Source organism: Hyperolius riggenbachi, chromosome 12, assembly GCF_040937935.1.
Source record: "Hyperolius riggenbachi isolate aHypRig1 chromosome 12, aHypRig1.pri, whole genome shotgun sequence".
In the NCBI taxonomy this organism is placed as follows: domain Eukaryota; kingdom Metazoa; phylum Chordata; class Amphibia; order Anura; family Hyperoliidae; genus Hyperolius; species Hyperolius riggenbachi.
Window position 1 is genome coordinate 139867818 of NC_090657.1, and position 22820 is coordinate 139890637.

The 22820-nt window shown below is 41.3% G+C and overlaps 1 protein-coding gene across 4 annotated transcripts in view; it reads right to left on the reverse strand.

Annotated features, from left to right (window-relative positions):
- PPP1R16B (protein phosphatase 1 regulatory subunit 16B) overlaps positions 1 to 21251 on the reverse strand; it is a 140182-nt gene extending 118931 nt beyond the window's left edge. For 2 of the 4 annotated variants that reach the window (XM_068264291.1, XM_068264289.1), the window contains exon 1: positions 21010 to 21251. The gene's annotated coding sequence lies outside the window, so the exon portion shown is untranslated. Of the gene's footprint in view, positions 1 to 9958; positions 10385 to 21009 lie in introns of those variants that run through there. The other 2 variants (XM_068264294.1, XM_068264292.1) reach the window with 1 other exon arrangement.
- Between the last annotated feature and the right edge of the window lie 1569 nt (positions 21252 to 22820).

Sequence of the window (22820 nt, forward strand, 5' to 3'; positions counted from 1 at the left end):
AAGCCAACAGTGCTTGCCTCTCACCATGCCCGCTTTAATTTGGAAAATTCCTGATATAGCATACCATTTTTTTATCTGCATTTTTAAACTTCAGTTTAAACTGCAAGTTAGAACCTGGTGCCTTAAAATATAAATGTTGTTTATTTTTGTCTTAAAAGAAACATATACAGAGCACCTGTGTGGTGAGCACTAATCTTTCAAGAGGCCAGTGTTTGAATCCATATGGTTGGGGAAAAGAAGTGCATAAAAAGTTGGAAACTAGCCACTGTGCACTAAAGATGCACTTTAAGCAGCTTATATATCTCAAATTGAAAATGATTATGGCATTCAATTTTTATACAGTGCAAGGGTGCATTACAAATCTATGCTGTCATATTTGGCGCAGGAGTTAGCAATAATAAGAATATCGGTAATCTCTGTAGAAACTGCAGTCTCCTATTCTCACACTAACCTCCCCCCTCTGCATGTCTAATGGTAGACATACCCAATTTTGACTGGCCAATAATTGCTCAATTTTACCACTTTACTGCAGTATGAGAGTTTATCTACACAATCTGTTCAAAGTATTCAAAATCTCAAGGCCCTCATACTACATGAAAGTGGTCAAATTGGCCAGTTATAGACCAATCGAAATTCGATGTGGGTATGCACCCTAACACTATCCTACCTCTCCATGGGCCATGTGCAATTAACTTTCTCACCTAAGTTTTCTCCAAGGAGATAAGTTTTCATCTTCAATTTAAAATAACTTTCGAGCACTTTTCAACAAAAAAAGTACCAAAACGTAGGTTAAAAAGTACTATCAAAATTATTTTGAGTATTTTCTTGCTTGCTGGTGGCTTAAAAGGCATTTTATTGACAAGTTTAAAAATGTCACCTAGGAGAAAACTCGGGTGAAAAAGTGAATTGCATATGGGCCGATGTCTCACACTAACCTCCCTTCTCTCCAGCCCTAAATCTGTGTACATACTTTCAATTACTTTACTTACATACTTTCAATTATAATTTGCTAATCACTGACCAATTTTACCACCTCCATGTAGTATGAGGGTTTATCTACACAATCTGCTCAAAGTATTCAATATCTGTTGGAACTTGGAGCCAATAGTTTAATATGCCAATGTACCAGAAGGTTTAGATAAGGAGGATTACACAATCATTTACAGTTGCAAATCAAGTGCAACCATCAATGACCTACATAGAATTTACTGCCACTGCTTGAGTTTGTGAGGGGACCAGGCTAAAAGAACAACCTCCCAACAGAGGTGTAAAACTGTAACACTGATGGGTGGAGGTGCCCAAAAATAATAAAATAATTAAAAACCGTTTAAAAAGAAGGGCCAGTGTTTGGCTTATCTCTATGGCACTCAAATCTTATTATTGCCACACAGCACTTTTTTGTGGGTTCTATTGACCTGAGGAAGTGAGAAAAGCCAGCGAAACACATTGTCCAACCCAATTTCTGTGTAATAAACCTTATGATTTTTTTTTAGTCATACTGGATATTTTAGCTACAGGGGAGTAAAACCAACCACTGCCTCTCCGTTTTTTAAACTGTTTTTAATTATTTTATTGTTTTTGGGTTCCTCCACCCACCAGTAAATATGTAGAGATGCAATCTTCCATGTAGGTAACCTCTTGCAGGCTCCATTTATATTTCCTATGTGTAGTTCAGGGTAATCTTGTAGTTCAGGGTAACCTTGATAATCCAAGGTAATCCTTGATTATGTATTTTCTTATCCTACACTCAGGTATAATTGCTTGAGTTTGTGGCATGTATTTTAAAGGAAAACATAAAAAATACAGAGGTGTAATTTACATCCTTTTCCTTAGGCTTTACACCCATAATAAGCATTCATCAAGCATTACTATGTGTAAAACAGCCCTCTGACTGGAAGCACTGATTACAACATCTCATTCTAGACCTATCAACTGTTATTAGGTAAAGTGTGACACTAGGAAACACTGAAACCTATTAATACAAGGTATAATCAGGGTAAATATGTATAAGTGCCAGGAATTCTCAGTATCTGAGATGAAAAGCCACCAACCTCCTGCGGTTCAATATAAGAGAAAGGCTTCCTGTGTAACTAGAATCTGACAGAAAGAAAAATAGTCTTTACACAGAGATGTAAATATTGTACAATGGGACCTATGTGGTGGTGCTGAAAATTCTGCATGCAACAGCCAAGCTCCTTCAACTTCTTTAACACATTGGAAAGATAGAGACCATTTAGTGGCTGCATGTAACAGTTGGGATGTGGGCAAGCCACCCCTCAGCTCTGTCTCACACAAGCCTGTATCTACAGTATATTTATATATTAATGCAGCCACTCCTTCCCTCAAAAGTCTTTTAGGTCTCAGCTATCTTCAGTGAATATATGCATATAAGATGTATCACCCCAGTGTAAGATGCACTGTAAATGAATTGATTCCCATGAAGCGTTTACTTACATTCTGTATTATTAATCTGATGACTTTAAACCACCTACCAACAGGTTTTAGACTAGTCCATCTCCTCATGGAGGAATCAACTTTTTCATTTTGAATGCCACCATTCTGGGAGCTGGTATGCCACTGCTGTTGAAGGAGAGCTTTCAAAAGGAAATCTTAAAGGACAACTGTAGCAAGAGGGCGGAAGCGGGAAAAAAGGGCGCCGGCTGAGGGTGGACAAAAAGTATCTTATCTAAAATTTAGATAGTTTGCACAGCAAATATAGCTGCAAACAGCTTCAACTGTATATGATTATTTCTTCCTGTGATACAATGACAGCAGCCATGTTCTGCTTGTCACATTACACATGCAAGCTGATAGCATCTCCAGCCCTCAGCTCAATCCCCTCTCATCCTCCCTACTCCCCTCTGCTTCTGAAATCTATGGCTAGTAACACCTCCTCCTCCTCCTGCCCAGACTGAGCTCCCATAAGCCCTTGCTACATTGCTCTAAGAGTGCCAAGGCACGAAAGGAACTTTGGGCGAGGCTTGTTTAGTTTATAGGGATTTTGAGTATTAAAACAAAGAAACAAAAAAAAAAAAGTATTTGGCTTGAGGAATGCCCTATAAACTATATGAAAGGAACACAACTATGCAATGAGTAAAAGTTTATCTTGGATCCACTTGTTTCCATATAGCACGCTTTCAGCTGCACTTATGAAAATGCAATTGCAGGGACAGCAGACAGTGCATAGACTGCACTGTCTGCTGTTTCCATATATGCGCTGCGATTCACCACTGAATCGCCGCGCATGGTTGCCTACATTTGGGGGCAATTGCGCCCCCAATCCCATTCAGTACAATGAATGGGATTGCAAGTGCTGTCCCCCGGGGAGTCATGTGACAGTTTTTTTTCACCTTTTTGTGACTTTTTTCAATTGCTGAAGTTATTTTAAACAGAAGATAGAAAATGATCCCCTAGGAAAAGTGAATTGAATAAGAGCCAATTTTGTAAAAACGTTATCTTCAGGACAGTTCCTCTGTAATGCACTGCTTGGCATAACACTTTGACACTCTTATCAGTCAGTTTCTGTTAAAGTGTACCTGTAAGGAAAAAAGATAAATCCAAAAGATCCACACACTCACTGTAGACCAAGTCCATTTTTATTCAGAGTTCGTGGCAAAATTCCATTCCATAGACCAACAATTCATTTTGGGGCCCTGGGGGGGTCCACATTGTCAAGGTGACAACACAGAATGGTGTCAGTGGCTTGACAAAGGGGACCCCCCAGGGCCCCAAAACGAATCGTTGGTCTATGGAATGGAATTGTGTCACAATCTTTGAATAAAAGTGGACTTGGTCTACAGTGAGCGTGCTGATCTTTTGGATTTATCTAGATTACTGTTTTGGTCCTGCACCTCCCAAGTGGTGTGAGATTCTTCTTCTGCATGTGTAAGGAAAAAAGGTGACCCTACTGTGTACTTACCTCGGGAGGTGGATCCTGCAGAGGCTTCCCTATACTCCTCTATTAGCCCGTTCCAGCGCTGGGACCCCAAAAAAGCTGCCTGTTGAAGGCTTGCCATGCGCACTAGCATGGACTCTCTCAAGCTTTTCCCACTGCAGTTGCAGTGTGGATGCGCTTAGGAGGTCTCTCGTTGGATGGAGCCAATAGCGGTGGATGAGCGAAGCCTCTAGAGGATCCAGAGGCTTCCCCCTACCGAGGTAAGCATGCATTTTGGGGGATTGCAATTCTCACAGGTTTGCTTTAAGGTATACCTCCACTATGCAACAGCAGCCCAATCGTTTTCGCCATGTTCTGAAATCAATCAAAAAGCAGCCATCTATTTACTGCTTTGCATGACTTGATTCTGATTATTCATCAATTTTTGTAAGACTTGATGTTTTTATCAAATCGAATGTCTAATCGGTTAAGGTCATTGTGGATGGGAGCCTGTAGAAGCACTTTGCAATGCCTGTTTTTAATATGCATGAAAACCAAAGTAAGCGGTGCCGTTGCCTGCTAAGAACTCGTAATCAGCTACTTCTGTTAATTGAAATACCTGTAAAATGCATTGCATTGTTTTGTGGAGTATATAATAAAATGTTCCCAGTCAGACAATTCGAGTCTTGATTGGGGAGGTAACTACACCACTACCTCCCATTTTTAAACAGTTTTTAGTGTTTTTAAATCTTCCTGGTGCCTCTGTTTTCTTCCACCACCTATAAGTTTGTCCACCCTTGGAGGAGGGGGTGTACCCCCTTTCTCCGATCTACAGAGAGCGACATCTTAACTCGTATAGGGTCGGGTCTAATCTCTGCACCTGCCTATATAGTGGTTGTTGCATAGGGGTAGCCCTTCCTTGTGAGTATTCATTTACATTGATTTTATTATATTTAATGTGTTTTTAACACATAGGACCCAACTGTCCCTCTTTTGGAGGGACAGTCCCTCTTTGGGAACCCTGTCCCACTATCCCTCTTTCTTCCTCGTTTGTCCCTCTTTCAGGACTGATGTACAGATCTATGTAAATATATGTATTTTTCTACTAAAAATGGGTTTAATTGACTTTATTCCCATCCTTTAAATTTATATATTTCTTATTTTCATGTGTTAATACGAATGAAAATTAACCAGGATAGAAAGGACCAGTGTGGTTTGAATTATAAAACAACATATTTTTCTTATGAAATCTTTATGGTGTGCGTGACTAGGGGTGTGTCAGCGGCGTGGTTAGGGGTGTGCCAGGAGCGTAGCTTAAGTGTCCCTCTTTCTTATCTCAAAAAGTTGGAAGGTATGTTTAACATACTGCACTATTGTGGGCTCCTTTTTGTTTTTCACAAGTATAGCTGAAATAAAGTTTGCCTTTAATCAATTTGCACTTTACAGAGCTTAACCAACCTGACTGTGTCTTTCTCAACCAAAGTAGAATGTCTTTCAATAATTAAGGAGTGTGAATGAGAGCAGTTATCAATCTGGAAATCGTCCCTGAGGAAGTTGTGCGTGATGACACATGATGGGCGGGGCTTATGCACAGGGTGATATAATGCTGATCTGTGTGCTTGACAAGGGTGCTTTTAATCTTTTTATGTAAGCACAGCTGCATAATATTAGAATAAATTTGACTCTTGCAAAGAAAGGTTGCATATTTTATTGGGTACTGCTGGAGCTGCACACTGTCCCAATGTGAGTGATGGGTGGAGAACGTCAGAGAGAAACTACTACTGTATGAAAATAGGTGGCAACTCTGAACAGAGCAGAGGTTATAGAGAGGTGTTGCCACATAGCAAAGGGATCATGGAAAAGCGCGATTTACAACAAAGGGTTTACCGTGCAGTTCAGCGAGATTTTGGTGCAATTTTTCATTTTAAAGAGGAACTGTAATGAACACACCACCATTACACCAGATGGTTTGTCAGGGAAAACCCATTTCTCAGAGGGGAAAAAGTCCTGCAGTCAATTGAAATCCTGCTGAAAAGGTGAAGCCCCTCCCACAGTGAAGGCCTAATTAAAATTTGGCCTACTGATGCACTGCCTTGTGGGTATTGACATCACGTGCAGCGCCTTCCTAATTTGCATAATGCTAGTTTTGAAGGCTAGATATCTCAGCACTCATAGCTCTTACACATTCCAAATTTTGAGAGTAGGGTAGGGAGGGGATCCCTCCCCCCAACTACCACCACCAAATTACACCCCCTCTGGATAGCTTCGATATACCCTATCTCAGGAACTGTCGGGACTGGGGGGCTGAAATTTGGCTCAGAGGTTGTTTGGGGGAGGAGTCTGCAGGAGCTATGGGTGCCGAGTTATTGAGATATATATATTTTGCATCTATCTATCTATCTATCTATATTGAGATATCAAGCCTTTAATATCAGTAGCACAATATAGTACTGTGCCTGCGCACAAGGCTCCCACCAGCAGGTCAGCCACTATGGAGGGGACCCCAGAAGAGTAGCTGACGGTGGAACTCCGGCAATGAACACAGAGGCTTCTAGGGGATAAAGGAAGCGCTAGGTAAGTAAATCAGTAGTAGATTTTTTAAGCTCATGTATCCTTTAACCTATTCCTAATGTCTAACTTTAGGGTAGTTTCACACTAGGGATTGCATTGCGTACCCTGTAAAAAACAGGATAACACAGCAAAAAAGGGGAAAAGTTGCATTGCACGTGCGATGCGATGTATACAGTGAAGTATAAAGTACAAAAAGTATGCTTCACTGTAACAGTGCGAATGTTATCTGGTACCACACAGCACTGCTAACAATGTGATTATATCGCTTTACTATATCTAAATCTATTTTTAATCGTATTGACCAAGTTATTACTGCTTTTATCTGGCCAAATAGGATCTCCAGGATTTCTTTGGCTACTCTCCAGCTTCCTACTGATGCTGGAGGTCTTGCCCTCCCAAATTTCCAATTGTATTTTATGGCCTCTGCCCTAGTAACTATAAGATGGTGGTTTGCTCAGGATGATAGGAATACAGTCACTACACAAGAAGCAGCTGTTGTTGGCTCTTATGAAGGCCTTATGCGATTGCCTTTTCGGGGCCTCAAGGTTTATGCTAACTTACCTAATACTACCGTATGCGTTTCACACTCAAAGTTTGGTTAGTAACTAGGAAATAGTTCTATACTCCTAACCAATATTCTCCTTATACCCCTTTAAGGGGGAAACCCAAATCTCCCTCATTTGCTAGAAATCCCTGACCCTGCGGTGTGGGCCCGATATGGCATAAAATGGCTATGATACTTGGCACCGGATGGTCGTCTGCTCACATTTAACATCCTCAAGGATACCTACTCATTGCCGAACAAATTCAGATTCAGTCCTACTGGACTCAAATTATCAAAGTGCTTTCTAAGGTTTTTGATACACCCCTAATTTAGCTATGTACAAATTGACTTATATTCAGCAACAATGCCTTATTACGTTTGATAAGATCTGGCTGACTTGGTTGAAATATTTAAAGGATCAAGGAATTGATAATACTGCATGATGGTATCTAGGCCTTGATAAACACTGATTTCTCTGAGCCTGGGGTTGGGGTTTTCGGATGTGCTGGAGGCAGACCCAGAGGGAAGGGGTGGTGTGGGATAGGATGGGGTTTGGTGGTGTGGGATGCTACTGTTTTGTACACTGTATATTGAAAAATCAATAAAATTTACTCTAATAAAACAACAACAATGTGATTTTACTATTACGATATATTTGCAATATTGTCCCATGCACTGCAGTGCATCAGTGTAAAAGTAGCATAAACCTTCCTCCTCAATAAGATTAACCCGTTCCTAACGTCAAAGCCTAGCCAGTAACACTAGCCTGTCCCTACACTGTCCTATTTCAATACCAGGATTTTGACTGTATAATAATTGAACACTGGCACCCAAATGAACCTCCATTTGAATGACCAAACACTGAAAGATATAATCTGGCTTCAACTGTGGCCAAGCACCCAAATGAATGGCACTATAGTGAGTATAAAGGGTCTACAAAATTGACTCTGGTACAGATGTAGCAGAATTCTTCAAAAACCCTAAAAATTCCTGACAGATCAGACAGCTGGTCAGTCAATGGGAACAGTCTTGTAATTGCACTCTCGCCTTGCAGGGTAAGGATCCCAGTTTGAATTCCAGGGATCCGAACCATCATCTGCATGGAGTTTGGGTAGCATGATTTATGCACACAAACTGAAAGATATTAAGTAAGTATATAAACAAAAATATCCATATTTCAAAGCATATTTTATTTGCTAGCAGATACAGTTACAGTACTCTAGTGGCTTCCAATGAACTCAGAATTATACACTAAATAAAACACAGTGGATCATATGCAATTTACTTTTTCGTCTTAGGATATCATTTTTCATCTTCAATAACTTTTTAGCACTTTGCAATGAAAAAAGTACCAAAAGTAGGTAAAAAGGTACTGTTAAATTTATTGTGAATATTTTCTTGGTTGCCGGTGGTTTAAGGATCCCTGCACACTGCAAATCCGTTTTGCGATTCCGATTTAGTTTTCGATTCCGATTTGCACTTTTAATTTTCCCTGTATACAATCAACAGAAAAACGGAGGAAAAAATGCAGCATGCAGTAACGATTAAAAATCGGAATCAGATGTAAAAAACTATTAAAAATTGGAATCGAATGCAGTGTGCAGGGGGCCTAAGGGCATTTTATTGACAAGTTTGAAAATATCGCCTAGGTCCTAGGAGAAAACTAAAGAAAAAAGTTAATTGTATTAGGGCCACTTAGTGTGTGTCAGGTGCAAAAAAAGTGACGGATGTGTAATCATGTATTAATATAAGAGACAAACATAACAGATAAAAGCAATATTTAAGAATATTACCTTGCATTAATAAACATTTACAAATGAGTGGGGACGTGGCAAGGCCAACATACCCTAAAATGGATGAAGGCATACAAGTTGCACACATCTATCAAAACCTAGACATAATAGATCATCTACATAGCACTGCACAGTAGTAAATAGCTCATATACAAATTGTATGGGTCAAATATGAAAAACCACAACCCAGATGTATATCTCACAGTGCAACAAAATGAGGGGTTGAATTGCCAAATATGAAGTCAGCGCCAAACTTCATTACAAGACTTGATGTGGTTTATTGTAAAGACCATCTTCAGCATTGCACCAGGCATCAATCAGAAGTAAAGTAATTAGTCCATATAACAGCAGGGCATATGGGGAGCATTACATGAATGTAGTGGAGCAGAGGTACAAGGCAGACAATGAAAATGTCAGTGAAAGCGTTGTGCAGAGGTGCAGGATGTTAGCAGCACACAGCGAGCTCAAGATCTGTATCTTTTGTATAGGAATTATACACTATGGTGCAACAAAGCCTGAAATGGCTTCATAATAGTTACGTCGTAATCTATGCTGAATATTTATGACATGTTTGAGCATCCGTTTTAGGATACATTGGCCCTATCACTCGTTATCTCGAATTAACACTACATAGTAAACTACAGCAATAATTATTTACCAAAGCTGATTAGCCTTGAGTAGAAACACAGATAACCATCCTGAACTGCCTATACTGACATTGTGTTGGAACCTTGATTTTAGGGCTCAATTGCTGTCACAAGTTTGATGTCATGCCCTTGAGCTATTTAATTTGGCTTATTGGCAGCCCTCTCATTTGCAGCCCTTTGATCTCAATGTGTTGCCAACTAGATAGCTGTCAACAAAAATTTAATTTGCTCAGAACCAGCCCATTTATTCTGTTTTGAACAAACAAGGTGAGGAAGCATGGGATTATCTGATGGTCTGTTATAAATCTCAGTATTTGTCCAACGTCTTGTGCCTGTGACACTCTATATAGGTAGAAACGTTTTGTAAAAAATAATACCTTTTAATGGCTAACTGATAGAGTTAAATTATGCAAGCTTTCTGGGATATAGTCTATAGTCCCCTTCTTCAGGCATATTTCCAGATGTTAGCTGAAAGAAAACCTAAACTGAAAATTAAAAGTTAAAATAAGCATACACAAGTCATACTTACCTTCCATGTAGTCTACTCCTCAGTGTCTTTCTCCTGTCCTGCGTCCTATTTGTTCACTGTGGTCAAGGGAATTTTCCGTCCTCCATTTTGAAAATGGCTATTACCAATAACAGCTTTCTGGTCAGCGCACAGTTAAACTGTAACATCGCCCACTTGAGCCATAGGGAAACATGGACATTACCTGGTACATCAGTTTTCCTCTCAGCTATAACTGACAGCAACTGATATTTTACTGACAGCAACTGATATATTTCAGATCTGACAAAATATTGTCAGAACTGGAAGGGATTATTGTCAGAAGAAAATGGTGAGCTTCTGAGAGGAACTGATGGCAAGGTAACTATGCAATGTTCATTAGAAGTTACCTCATGTGTTTATTTTAAATATTTTTACTCAGTACAGGTTCTCTTTAAGTAAAACACTGATGCAGGTAAATAGTAAACACGAGGATGACAGTTGTGCTGGTTACTGATTATCCGTTAAGTGTCAGGTGATCAGCAGGCTGGAGCCAGTGAGTTAGTGCAAGCATACATGAAATCCAGCAGGTTTCTGTAGATCATGAAGCCAAGTCAATTATGTTGAAAAAGGTGTCATGAATCCTGTTCCACAATTTAAACCTTCTGTTAATGTCTTGAACATAAATTTGTACTCAGAAATTTTTCTTGATTGTTCATTTTTGAAGTCACCCTTAAAGTACTCCTGATGTGGCTATGACCATATTTATCCTGCGCAGTACAGCCCGGAGGACGTCCGATGACATCAGCGCGCCCGCGTGAGGAGCATATTGGAGCGCAGAAGAGCCCGACCTGACAGCTGGCCTGGCCAGGTCAGGTGCGCCACCGGAGGAGCCCGGGAGCCTGCGGAGCGGCGCTGAGGGCACGTCCTGCCTGCCACGAGCTGGAGGAAGCCCCAGGTAAGTGGATTAGCATTTTTTTTTTATGCACCGTGAACCTTCCCTTTAAGCATATTCTTCAATTCCCTTGTATACTGCAACGTGGGGTTTGTGTCTAGTTTTTTTGTAGTAGGTGTTGTTGGAGAGCTGTCTGTTTGCTTCTTGAATATAGCTGGATTTATCCAAAATCACTACAGCATCTCCTTTGTCAGCTGGTTTAATTACTATGTTATCTTTGCTTTTAAGGCTCAGTATTGCTTTCCTTTCTTGAGTGTTGAGGTTGTAGAGTGTCTGTTTTTGTTTGTCCAGTATCTCTAATTTCATTCTTTTTCTGAAGTTGTCAATATACTCTTCTAATTTTTTGTTCCACCCCGATTTTGGTGTCCAGGTACTGCTCTTTTTGGTTTTGCTATTTGCAGGTTAACTATCTTCAAATGATGAATAATTAGGTCTGTTGTGAAAAAATTCCTTTAGCCTTATCCTCCGAAAAAATTCTTCCATGTCACTACAAAATTCTATTTCATCAAATCTTTTGGTGAGGGAAAAAAGTGAGTCCTTTAGAGAACGGCTAATTCAGTCTTAGAATCAAAATTTCTGAAGGGCGCTGCTCTTATTCCTAATCTTTTTGAACCTAAAGGAATCCTGCAGCCGTTCTCTTAAGATTGGGGATGTCCCCCTAGTCCCCTGCACACAAAAAGTAACAGTTAAGTAACAAAGAGTGGCGCTGGCTAGGTTCATACCATAAAATTGTATTCAATAGCTAAAAAAAGTTTTAAAAAACTTCAAATTCCAATTAAAACAATATTCAGATTATTGCACATAAAATAATCTGTGTTACAATCGTGCCATTCACACATACCATACCATACACACAGGGATCACCTGATTCCCCTTAAAAATCTCAGGAGTAAAAAATCCTTGAAGTAAAATGCCTCCCTATCAAAAAAGTCCAAGACCACAAGTCCCACAAAAAACCTATTGTTCCAATCAGGTACCTATATATTTCACAATACTGAAGCGTGCTGGTAAGTTTCTTCTGGAGTCTGTGTTATGAGTTCCTCTCACAGACTCTAAATTACACTGCCCTGCGTTGCTTAGTTTTGTGTATAATGTCACTTACAGTATCCCATGCGCGGATCATCTCTTCGGGTCCGGCCGGCGACCCTTCTTGTGCCGATGATGCAGACGGCAGTCTCCTATATCGTCTTCCAGAGATGCCGCTTTCTGCAAGTCCCGCTCTGCATGTCAGGATGAAGCGCAGCTTCCAGATCAGCTGCTCACTCAGGCGTGACGTCACTTCCCTTAGACGTCCCTGTGATGTTACTGCGTTCCACACAGTGCTGTTTTTCCGTATCTGCTCAGTTTGCAGCACTGGATTTACAAATTCTATCACAATTCATAGGTACTGTTTGTCCCCCAGTTCAAACACCTTGTACATCTCAGGGGCGCCCCTCAATTAGATCAACATGTTTCAATGGCATTGGCGGCCATCTTCATCAGGATCAGGTTCCTGTGGAAAAAATGATGGCTACTCTGGAATTAGTGTATGATCAGGGAGCAATTGTTTGTTGGACTCGACTGGCATTGCATAGCAGGTGGTTAACTTCTCCGATATTGCCTTATAAATATCTACTAAGATATTGACTTTCTGTCCCAAAAATATGTGAAGTAGGTTCAAGCGAACTACAGTCAACAAATACATTCAGTCTAAATTACATGCCCTGTAATCCCTTTGGCATATGATATAGATTTTCCCTGGACTGTGGTCACATGATTATGCCTACAGGAAGAAACGGGCTCCTATCATAACATTTATTTCCCAACATGCATCTGAGTTACCTGTTTTCTGTACATTTAATCATAGGGTTGAGCTTTTTTTTTTTTCCTTTCCTTTTTTTAGCTATACTGTATTTAACTCAGAAGGAAGTGCCAGGTATTTATTTTAGATAAAGCATGCTTGTTGACTGTAGTTCTGCTTTCAGTTCCACTTCAGTAGTGTTGATGACATAGAGATGATCAGTTTATTTTTCAGATATTGTTGATGAGAATGCACTATGAAGCGTGGTGCAGGAATGGCACAAGAACAAGCCTCCATAGCAACACAAATCGAGGGCTTGAAGAGAATTTATATAGAAAAAACTGATAACGTATAATGATCAGTAGAGATTTAGCCAAGCATGCAAACTTTTACTCAAGTGGAGAAGGGATGCTGCGGCAGACAAATCAAAGCTGCTCATCAGTTACCTGCCACCTTATGGGTTAACTGTTGCCAGGTAGCTAATCGAAGGCTTTCGCTTTTGATAGGTTGACAGCAGCTTCCTGTTCCTTGTGACTGAAAATATGCTTATTATGAGAACTCAACACTGCTGCTAGGTGATATGAGTCCTATCTATGATCCACGCCAATGCATACATAGTTTACATGTTGCGGATGACATTGTAATGTTTGCCTAGATTAAGTACCCATCCCACAGGGTAGTACCAAGGCTGTTTTTTTTTTATAATGGAACATACTGGGCCTCAGCTACCATGCCATAGGATTGCAAATTTCAATCCTTAGCAAGGTGGGCAAATGCGATGTTGAGCGGGATGCTATTATATTCTGCCCAGCCGGTGAAAAACAGATTTAAAATGTTGGGTTTTAGAATACATAAAAAATAAGACTTCTGTGTAATATTTCATTATTTTTCTGGGTGCTTTTTTCCCTAACTTTTTAAGTCCTGTGTATAAATAAGTGGAGTGTCTCAAAATGACTGTTTACTTACTGAATTCAATTTAATGGCAGTGATGTTTACCTTTTTATTAAGGGGGTGATCAAACGACACCGTAATCCCTCCATCTACATTTAAAGGAGTCATCAGGCAAAAACAGCGCCCCCTGCTCTACCTACCTGGGGCTTCCTCCAGCCCCCCACCAGTGCAGAGGGTGACTTCGAAGTCATCTCCACTGCGCCTGCGCTGCTGTGAATCAAGCCCATGCTGTCTGCAGTGTACTGCGCAGTATACAGTGGATAACGTGGGCTTGATTAACAGCGGCGCTTGCGCAGGTGCACTAGAGGAGGTCACCCTCTTCTCCGGCAGGGACCCCGGGCCTGTGGCTGACAGCGGAGCTGCGGCGTGGGACATGTCAGCTGCAAGGGACTGGAGGAAACCCAGGTAAGTAGAGCGGGGGAAGGGGGTGCTGTTTTTGCCTGATGATTCCTTTAAAGAGAAACACATATTTACCTAAGGAGAAGGAAGGCCTTCCCATGCTTCTCTATGGTTCTCCACTGCTGCCTGGAACCTTCCAGCTGATCGGGGCTGTACTCCTCTTCTTGTACAAGTCCTCAAGTCGTGCACGAGCAGCTTTGGCTTACTGTGCAGGCATGCTTGTACTCACGCAGACATAGTATGGCCGTGATTGTGCTTGAAGAGGACCGAGGCCTCGATCAAATTACTGAGAAGCCCTTTTAAGTAATCTTTGGACATTCCTCGAGCAGAAATGGGGGACTGAAGGAAGCTGTAGGAAGCCTCGTTAGGATCCAGAGCCCTCTTAATAGGTGAGTACATGATTTTGGGTATGCAGAGGTGGGGAATAGCTTCTCCTCCAGCAATATTCAAGCAAGGATACTATGCTGGGAAAGATAGTATCTGTCCCCATAGCAAGCAAACACCCAATGCAGAAATGTATACCTTGGTTACCCATGGGTCAGTGGTTAGGGGCTACATGCTTGCTGGTCTTTGCTCCCTGGCCATTTCACCTGGATCATTAGATAAAAGTCAAACTAAAAACCTTTGGATCCAGAGCCTTCTGTTATGCTACCGCTACCATTTGCAATGCCTTGCCACACCCAATCAAGACAGCTCTAACCAGGGCTGAGGAGTCAGTGCAAAAATTATCCAACTCCAACTCTGACTACTCAGTTAATGAAACCACCGACTCCGACTCCACAGACCTGGCTCCAACCCTGGAGGCGTTTAAATTAAAACTGAAAAGCTACCTGTTTAGTCTGGCATTTATGATTACATAACTTTTTCTTCTGTAACACATCGTAAACTGCAACCATGTACTGAACTTAGACAAGCATACGCGCTTTAAAGAAAATCTGTAACGAAAAAACGTCCCCTGGGGGGTACTCACCACGGGTGGGGGAAGCCTCCGGATCCTTGGGACAGAGGAGGATGGGGAAGCCTCATTAGGATCCTGAGGCTTCCCCCTCCCGAGGTGAGTACCCCCCAGGTGACGTTTTTCTCGTTACAGTGTCTCTTTAAGTCCTACAGTACAAAAGGGCTTTACAACTGTTCTGTTGTTGTTGTGATGGGGTTTACACTTGTTGTGCTAGTCTGTTTTTAAATATAAATATAACTTATGAAATAAAGAAATTAAAATATATGAATATAATATCTATATTATATACATATATTTATAAACATTTTACGCAACAAAGTCGAAGGAAAACATAATCAGTATTATTCCAACATTGCGTGCTATGGTCACCTTCAATTGCGCCATTATTCAAAGCGCCAGAGCTGCAGCCACGAGAAGACGCTCTATAAGCAGTAGCAGTGTTAGGGATTCTTGCCCAATGTCACCAACTGAATAGGTGCTACTTACAAACATAAGAACATCTTAAAGAAAACCTGTACTGAGAAAAACTGCCGCTGGGGGTACTCAACTCGGGTGGGGGAAGCCTCTGGATCCTATCGCGGCTTCCCCCGTCCTCCTGTGCCCCACGGGGGTCTCGCTGTTCCCCTCCGAACTTCAGCGATGTAAATATTTACCTTCCCGGCTCCTGCGCAGGCGCAGTAGCGGTGCTGCGCTCTGAAGTAGGTGGAAATACCCGATCTCCGTCCGGTCAGTTCTACTGTGCAGGCGCAAGTCTCCGGCGCCTGCGCAGTAGAACGGACCCGACAGAGGTCAGGTATTTCCGTCTACTTCGGAGCCGAAGTCCGAAACAGCTCCCCCGCTGGAGCCTGGAAAGGTAAATATTGAACAGGCTGACGGATTTGTCGGGCCGGCTTTGAAGGGCTGCAGCGAGACCCCCGTGGGACAGAGGAGGACGGGGGAAGCCTCATTAGGATCCTGGGGCTTCCCCCTCCCGAGGTGAGTACCCCCCGGGGAAAGTTTTCCTTGTTACAGTGTCTCTTTAAGAATATCAGATAAAATCGAGTCTAGGCAGCCATTATAAAAGGTGGTTGAGCACGAGAAGGTGGTGATAACGAACAGGATGCTGCACGGGCTAGAATTGGTGGAAGATTATTTGATCTGAAAGTCTATGCGATGAGGAACGTTTTTTCAGTTTTATGTCTCCCTTCTGAGGTTACCGGATGTAAAGACTGAAGCAGAGTGAACCTCGCAAGTTGTACGGCTGGGAACTTTGTATGCGTATTAGTGGACTGTGAGGCAGCGCAAGGTTTATTTTTTCGATTTATTGTTTATATGTTGGTGTAACATTGTGACCTTGCAGCATACCCACAGATTATTATAGGGTCTAGTGTATAGGAGTGGATCTCACTGAAAATATCTGTCTGATATATTTAATCCTGATAGTGGAATGCAGTAAATTATTCAGGATAGCTACATTTAAAGTTAAATATCCTGGTTTCAGCAGCAGAAGAGCAGGCACTTCCTATAGCTGAATATTGGTATGTAGCCCTGTCCCCCCACTGAGGCTTAATCTAGGCTGTTTATTATGCCAAATCCAAAGATCTTTTCTACTGACTTTAGAACTCTCAGTAAACAAACATACTATAGAGATCACCTGCCAGTACTAAAGATGCTACCACCTGTAATACATTTCAGAAAGTAAATCAGGGAGAGGAAAGATTCTACAATGGGCAAACACTGACTAAATAAATCATGAATGAATAGTGTAAAAAAATAAGCAATTGTATTCATTATGCATGAAGAACGAGAATGTAGGCAATAGCTCTGCTTTAAAGAGAACCTGTACTGAGTAAAAATATTTAAAATAAACACATGAGGTAACTTCAAATGAGCATTCCATAGTTACCTTGCCATCAGTTCCTCTCAGAAGCTCACCATTTTCTTCTGATAATATTCCCTTCCAGTTCTGACAATATTTTGGCCTCAATTCACTAAGACCATGCTGGAGATAATAAAGCAAGAGAAAACTTACCTCCACATAAGAGAGAGTTATCTTATCTCTTCATTCCTTAAGTTACCTCCTCTGTAGTTAATTTACCTCCTCTGTAGTTATTTTCACATGCAGTTAATAAACAGCCTGTCTTTAACTCTGGAGTTATTTTAAGGATTGAAGAGTTAACTTAAAGACAGAAGAGTTAACTTTAGGTTTGCCTGAGGTAAAATGTTTCCTGAATACTACATGCCTTATCACCATGGTAACAACTCTAGAAGAGTTATTAAAGACAGGAGATAAGTTTAGTGAATTGAGGCCTATGTCAGATCTGAAATATATCAGTTACTGTTAGTAAAATATCAGTTGCTGTCAGTTATAGCTGAGAGGAAAACTGATGTACCAGGTAATGTCCATGTTTCCCTATGGCTCAAGTGGGCGATGTTACAGTTTAACTGTGTGCTGACCAGAAAGCTGTTATGGGTAATGGCCATTTTCAAAATGGAGGACGGAAAATTCCCTTGATCACAGTGGATAAACAGGACGCGGGACAGGAGAAAGACACTGAGGAGTAGACTACATGGAAGCTAAGTATGACTTGTGTATGCTAATTTTGACTTCTAATTTTCAGTTCAGGTTTTCTTTAAGCCAGAATCTCACAAGGAGTGATTTCTAATCGCTATTGATTTGAAAAAGCTCTTGCTAATGCAATGCTATGGGGGCTTTTTATAAAATCACATCGCTCAAGTGGGATCACATTCATAGCATTACATTAGCAAGAGTTTTCAAATCGCAAAGCGCTCAGAAAATCGCTCCTAGTGGGTTTCTGGCCTCAATGTGGACCTGAACTCTTGCACAAGACAGAAGTAAAACATAGAGAAATGCACCCTGTATATATTCAGAGAGATTAGCCTGTCTAATTCCCCCTCATCTGTGTCTTATCAGAAGTTGTCATTTGATCTCTCTCCTGTGCCAGCTGACTGCCACAGCAGATACGCTCATTGATAAACACAGGATGTTAACAATATGTCTGCTTCCATGAAAACAGGAAGTAGAAATGCCGCATATTTATTGTAAAATTTGTATCAGCTGTAACACAAAAATGTTTTGTTTAAAGGTTATTATGCTGTTGCATATCTTTTAGAGCAGAGAGAAAGTTCAGAGTTCAGGTCCACTTTAACAAGGACACAGCAACAGAATATACAACAGAGATTCTAACCTTCCAATACTCTTTTCTTAATGTATCATTACTGCTCTGTCTGTTCTTCCTGTAGAGATGTACCCCTCTCCTTGCACAGGAAGTGAATTCTTTCCAATCAGATACCAACATCAGAGCTTCTAACTGTTCTCCATTCTTTGTAGTGTTAGATAAAAAGTTTAGGCCATTAAAGGACATCTACTTTCAGTTTTATTCTTCTCACGCTATTTTATCCATTAACTTTGTTTCCTGCGCTACTAAAGTTTATCCGTCAATGGCTTACGGCACAATCCAAGGAGCCAGGTAAGCGATGTGGCAACATTTCCATACTGAGGAGCGCTGACATGAGCAGAGATTTTATTCATTTTCATTAAAGGGGTCAATGAAGATTCTAATATCCCAAGTTGATGCAAATGTTATGCTAGTTTTATGTAGCTGCTGCATTTGACTGGTCCATTTCCAAACCGCATACATTTTCATAAATACTGTTAGATTAATTGGTTTCCTCCCATCCTACTCTCACCCACAAAAAAGTGACCATAGACCAGGGGTGTAACTACAAATCATGAGCCCCACCCCTCAAAAAAACCTTTGATTCGGCCCCCCCAATGTTCACGCCCTTTCCTCTGCCTACCTGGCAACCCTCACAATCTGGAAGCCCATCTGGCAAGGGTCATAAAACAAGTGTGGCCAGAATTTTCAACAGAGGCATCAGAATAGAGTAAAACATTTTTTTTTAAATTGCGCCAGTGGTGGGCTTACCTCCTCAACAAGTAAAACACAGACTGTGCTGATTAAAGTTTCAACAATGATACCGTTTATTTAAGTACTGCACAATGCAACGCGCTTTACAGGTTTTATCCCGCTTCATCAGGCAATCAAAGGAGTAAAGCCTAGTACAAGTCTGGGTCCAAGCCAAACGCCTCTGTGGCCACCATACGCTTCACACTCATAATAAGTGTAGCCACAAAAACACCCAATCTGGAGAATGGACTCCTTTATTTAAGGAAGGTAAAGTCAGTAGTTGGGGGCCCCTCACAGCTCTGGTTGCAGGGGCTACTCCACTGTAGTTACGCCTCCACCCAAGATCATGGTATAGACATAGAAAATGACTATAGTATTAACAATTAGATGTTAATCACCTTTGTTGTGCAGTGAAAGTCATTGTTTGATGTACAAAGTTAAGCATATGCTATAGAAATGTATATATAATAATAATAATAATAATAAAAGTGGGCCTTTTGTAGACATTAGACCAATCATTTGAGCTGCAGCTAGGTTGGCTTGCACTCTTTCCTCCATAGTAACATAGTTGGGTTGAAAAAAATACATAGGGCCATATGCAATTATTTTTTTCACCTGAGTTATCTCCTAGGAGATAATTTTCATATTCTCTTTAAATGTAATTTTCAGCTATTTAGAATTGGAAAAGTATCCAAATGTTTGAGAAAAAGCACTAATAAAATTATTTTAAGTATTTTCTTGCTTGCTGATGGTTTAAATGCATTTTATGACAAGGTGTGAAAATATAACCTAGGAGAAAAAGTGAATATGCATATTGGCCATAGTCTCTGGAGTTCAACCAGAAAGTATGGTACTTTTAAAGAATTGAGCAATCACCCCAGTTGGATTTATTTCATTGATTACTATTTTAGTCCCTCACAGCAGAGAATGTACATCCCTTTCTCCCCTGTCCGCCCTCAAGAGGGCTGAGCATACAGGATCAGTTGAACCAAGATGCACATTTATATATACTGATCCACAGAGCAATAGTTCTTACTAGGTTAGTTGACATCTGCATGTTAGGGGCATATTTTGCTCACCACTTGTCTGGGCTTTGCACATCAGAAAACCATCTGATGCCTGCTCTTTGCCAGCCTTTACAGTTTAGGTTTGCTTTACAGAAGGACATCAGGGGGAAAAAAAGCCTCATGGACGAGGGTGAAGCAAATGATGTATCTTCAGTTACCTATGAAGCCCTCCAGCTGCCAAGTTAATGAACAGGCACATTGATGCTCCCTCCATAGCACTCTGCAGCCCATGACTTCTATGGGACACACAACTAATTCTGCTCGGCTGCAAAGCAGAGAGAGAGCAGACGCATGCTGGCAATTTCTGAAACCAAAGGCTGATGATGATCTCTGGATCGTAGGCAAGCGTAATGTCTATCATTACACTCAACTTGCCCCAGTCCAGTGATCTTCTCTTTATGGACTTCTTAAAAAAATGCCTTCTGGTTTCTATGCTACACTGACTTCTGCATCCTCAGAGGTCCCAAACCCTAAATTATCACCTATAGATTCAGTGATGTCTTCAGAACATTGGAAAACCTTCTGAGGGGGGAAAAAGGGGTTATATCTACAGTCATCCTCGTGCTAGTGCACAGGCTATAAGATTCAGTCCAAAGCCATATCTGCCCTATAGTACCCTGCAGCACGCATTAAAGGCTGGCTCAGCAAATGTCGACCACAATAACTTCACATTTCTCTATCAGTACCTGCGGTGTGATATATAGGCTTCACACCTTACCCTGGGTGACCGATACACGTGTTCAGTCACACACAATGCTGACAATGATGTACAGGTATATAGATGCAGAATGGGCAAAGCAGCCTAAAGATCTGTTACAGTCATCCTGCTATATGTCCCTATACATTCAGAGAAACCTGCCTGTATGTAATATCAACCTAGAACAAAAAGCACTGCATAAAAATTACTGTTGTGTAATATACAAGCACTACTGTAACATTAAAAATGAGCGTTCCATGTGTTCTATATACCCCATATATTGTATAAATGCCAAGAAGCCGGACGTCATATAATACACATCAAGAACAACTGTGGAACATTGTCACTGCTACAAATCAATCAGATTGTATCATGTACCTGTAAGTGAATCAGTGCTCCAGGACCAGAAGACAAGGCTCTTGGGGACCAGAAGATGAGGCTCTTGAGGCTGATGTCAGGAGGGCTAACAGGGCTGCACTTGGGAGGGCAGACCACATAGAAATTGTGGGTACCTGATAGCATAGAGGGGTCTAATGCAGACAGCGCTGTGGGACCAGCATAGGCAGACTGCTAGGATCAGTACACATTGCTACTAGCTCTGCAGGGTAGAGAGAGGAGGCGTCTGCTGCAGCCTGAGAGCTCTGTGAGGAGGGGGGGAGAGAGTGCAGAGACTGTCTCATTATGCAACTCCGCCTACAGCCCTACTGAGCACTGCTAAATACTAAAGAGACCGCACACACAGGCAGTCTCCTACATGTTATACACACACATATACCCATTGTTCTGTACGTTCTACAGGTACTGCAGTGTGCAACACAGACACACACACATACTGTAATACAGGCACACACTGTTCTGTGCTACAGATTGCTCAGCAAGCTCATGGTGAACCAGAATACCTAGAGACCAAAAAGCCACCTTACTAGGATGCTATGGAAAACAGAAGTTTGCCTTCTTAAAACAGGAGGTATTAGCAATTATTCTGTTTGGAGTGTGCTCTGAAGTATCCCACAGTGCACCACACTGTTCTGTGTATGACTGACACACAAACACACTGCTGTGTGGCTAGGTGCACACATGACATAACATGAAAAGCTGCGTTTTATGTCAATGTTGTGGGTGTTTTTTGTGCGTTTTTTGGTGCATTTGCGGTTTTTCCGCAAATGCGTTTTTCAAGCGTTTTGCGCGCATTTTAATGTGTTTGCGGTTTTCATATGCCTTTTGTATGCGTTTCTCTTTTGAGTTTTATGCAAATCATTAGGAAGACAACAGGAAGCGGAAATACATCATTATTTTTTTTTTCAAAAATCGCAAAGAAAATCACATAAAAAAACGCATATAAAATGGATACCATTGCGTTTCTATATACTTTCATTATGTGCGTCTTTGCACATTATGCAACACAACCAGCGTTTTTGAAAACGCACAGTTTCAAAACGCATATGTGTTTTTATATGCTTTTTTCTTGTGGCCCCTAGACCTCCATTAGCGGCAAAAACACAGCGTTTTCCACAACGCTAGCGTTTCTGCTATGTTGGCTAGCCTCATACTATTTCTAGTTTGCACAGAACACACTGCTTTGCTTTTCTTGCTGTAAGCGTAACTCTACAGATCTGAATAGGTGCACCACACTGCTATCATTCTTAAAGGAGCTGTCGGTAAAGAGAATCTGTGGGAAAGATTCCCGAACTAGGCTGGCGGTAGCTTGCGAAGACAGAAGCAGCCAACAAGCTGACATTTCTCCGTGTTCCGCTCTACTGGGTACAGTTAAAAATGCGCAGAGTGAATAATGGCGCGTTCCCCGATCATAAAACGCTATTTACCGTTTTAATGTAAATACATTAAAATGGTAAATAACGTTTATCAAACATTTATTGGCAGAACGGTGGGCTGCAGGGGGCTGTAGGCAGCGGGGGAGAGGATACATTACAGGGTCGCCCCTAATTCTCTCACCGCTGCTTGCCTGCCTTGCATCTCCCCCACCCCGCTGCCTCACTAGCCCCCTGCAAATGGCCCACCGTTCTGCCCAATAAATGTTTTTAAGATATAAAACGATAAATATCGTTTTATATTCATTACTGCTGCACCTTTTTTATCCCCTTGGCGCTGTGCGCCATTTTTGCCTGTTCTGCGCTCTACTGCAGCTGCCTGGGAGTCTGTGTCTCCATTCACTTTACATTGGTATCGCC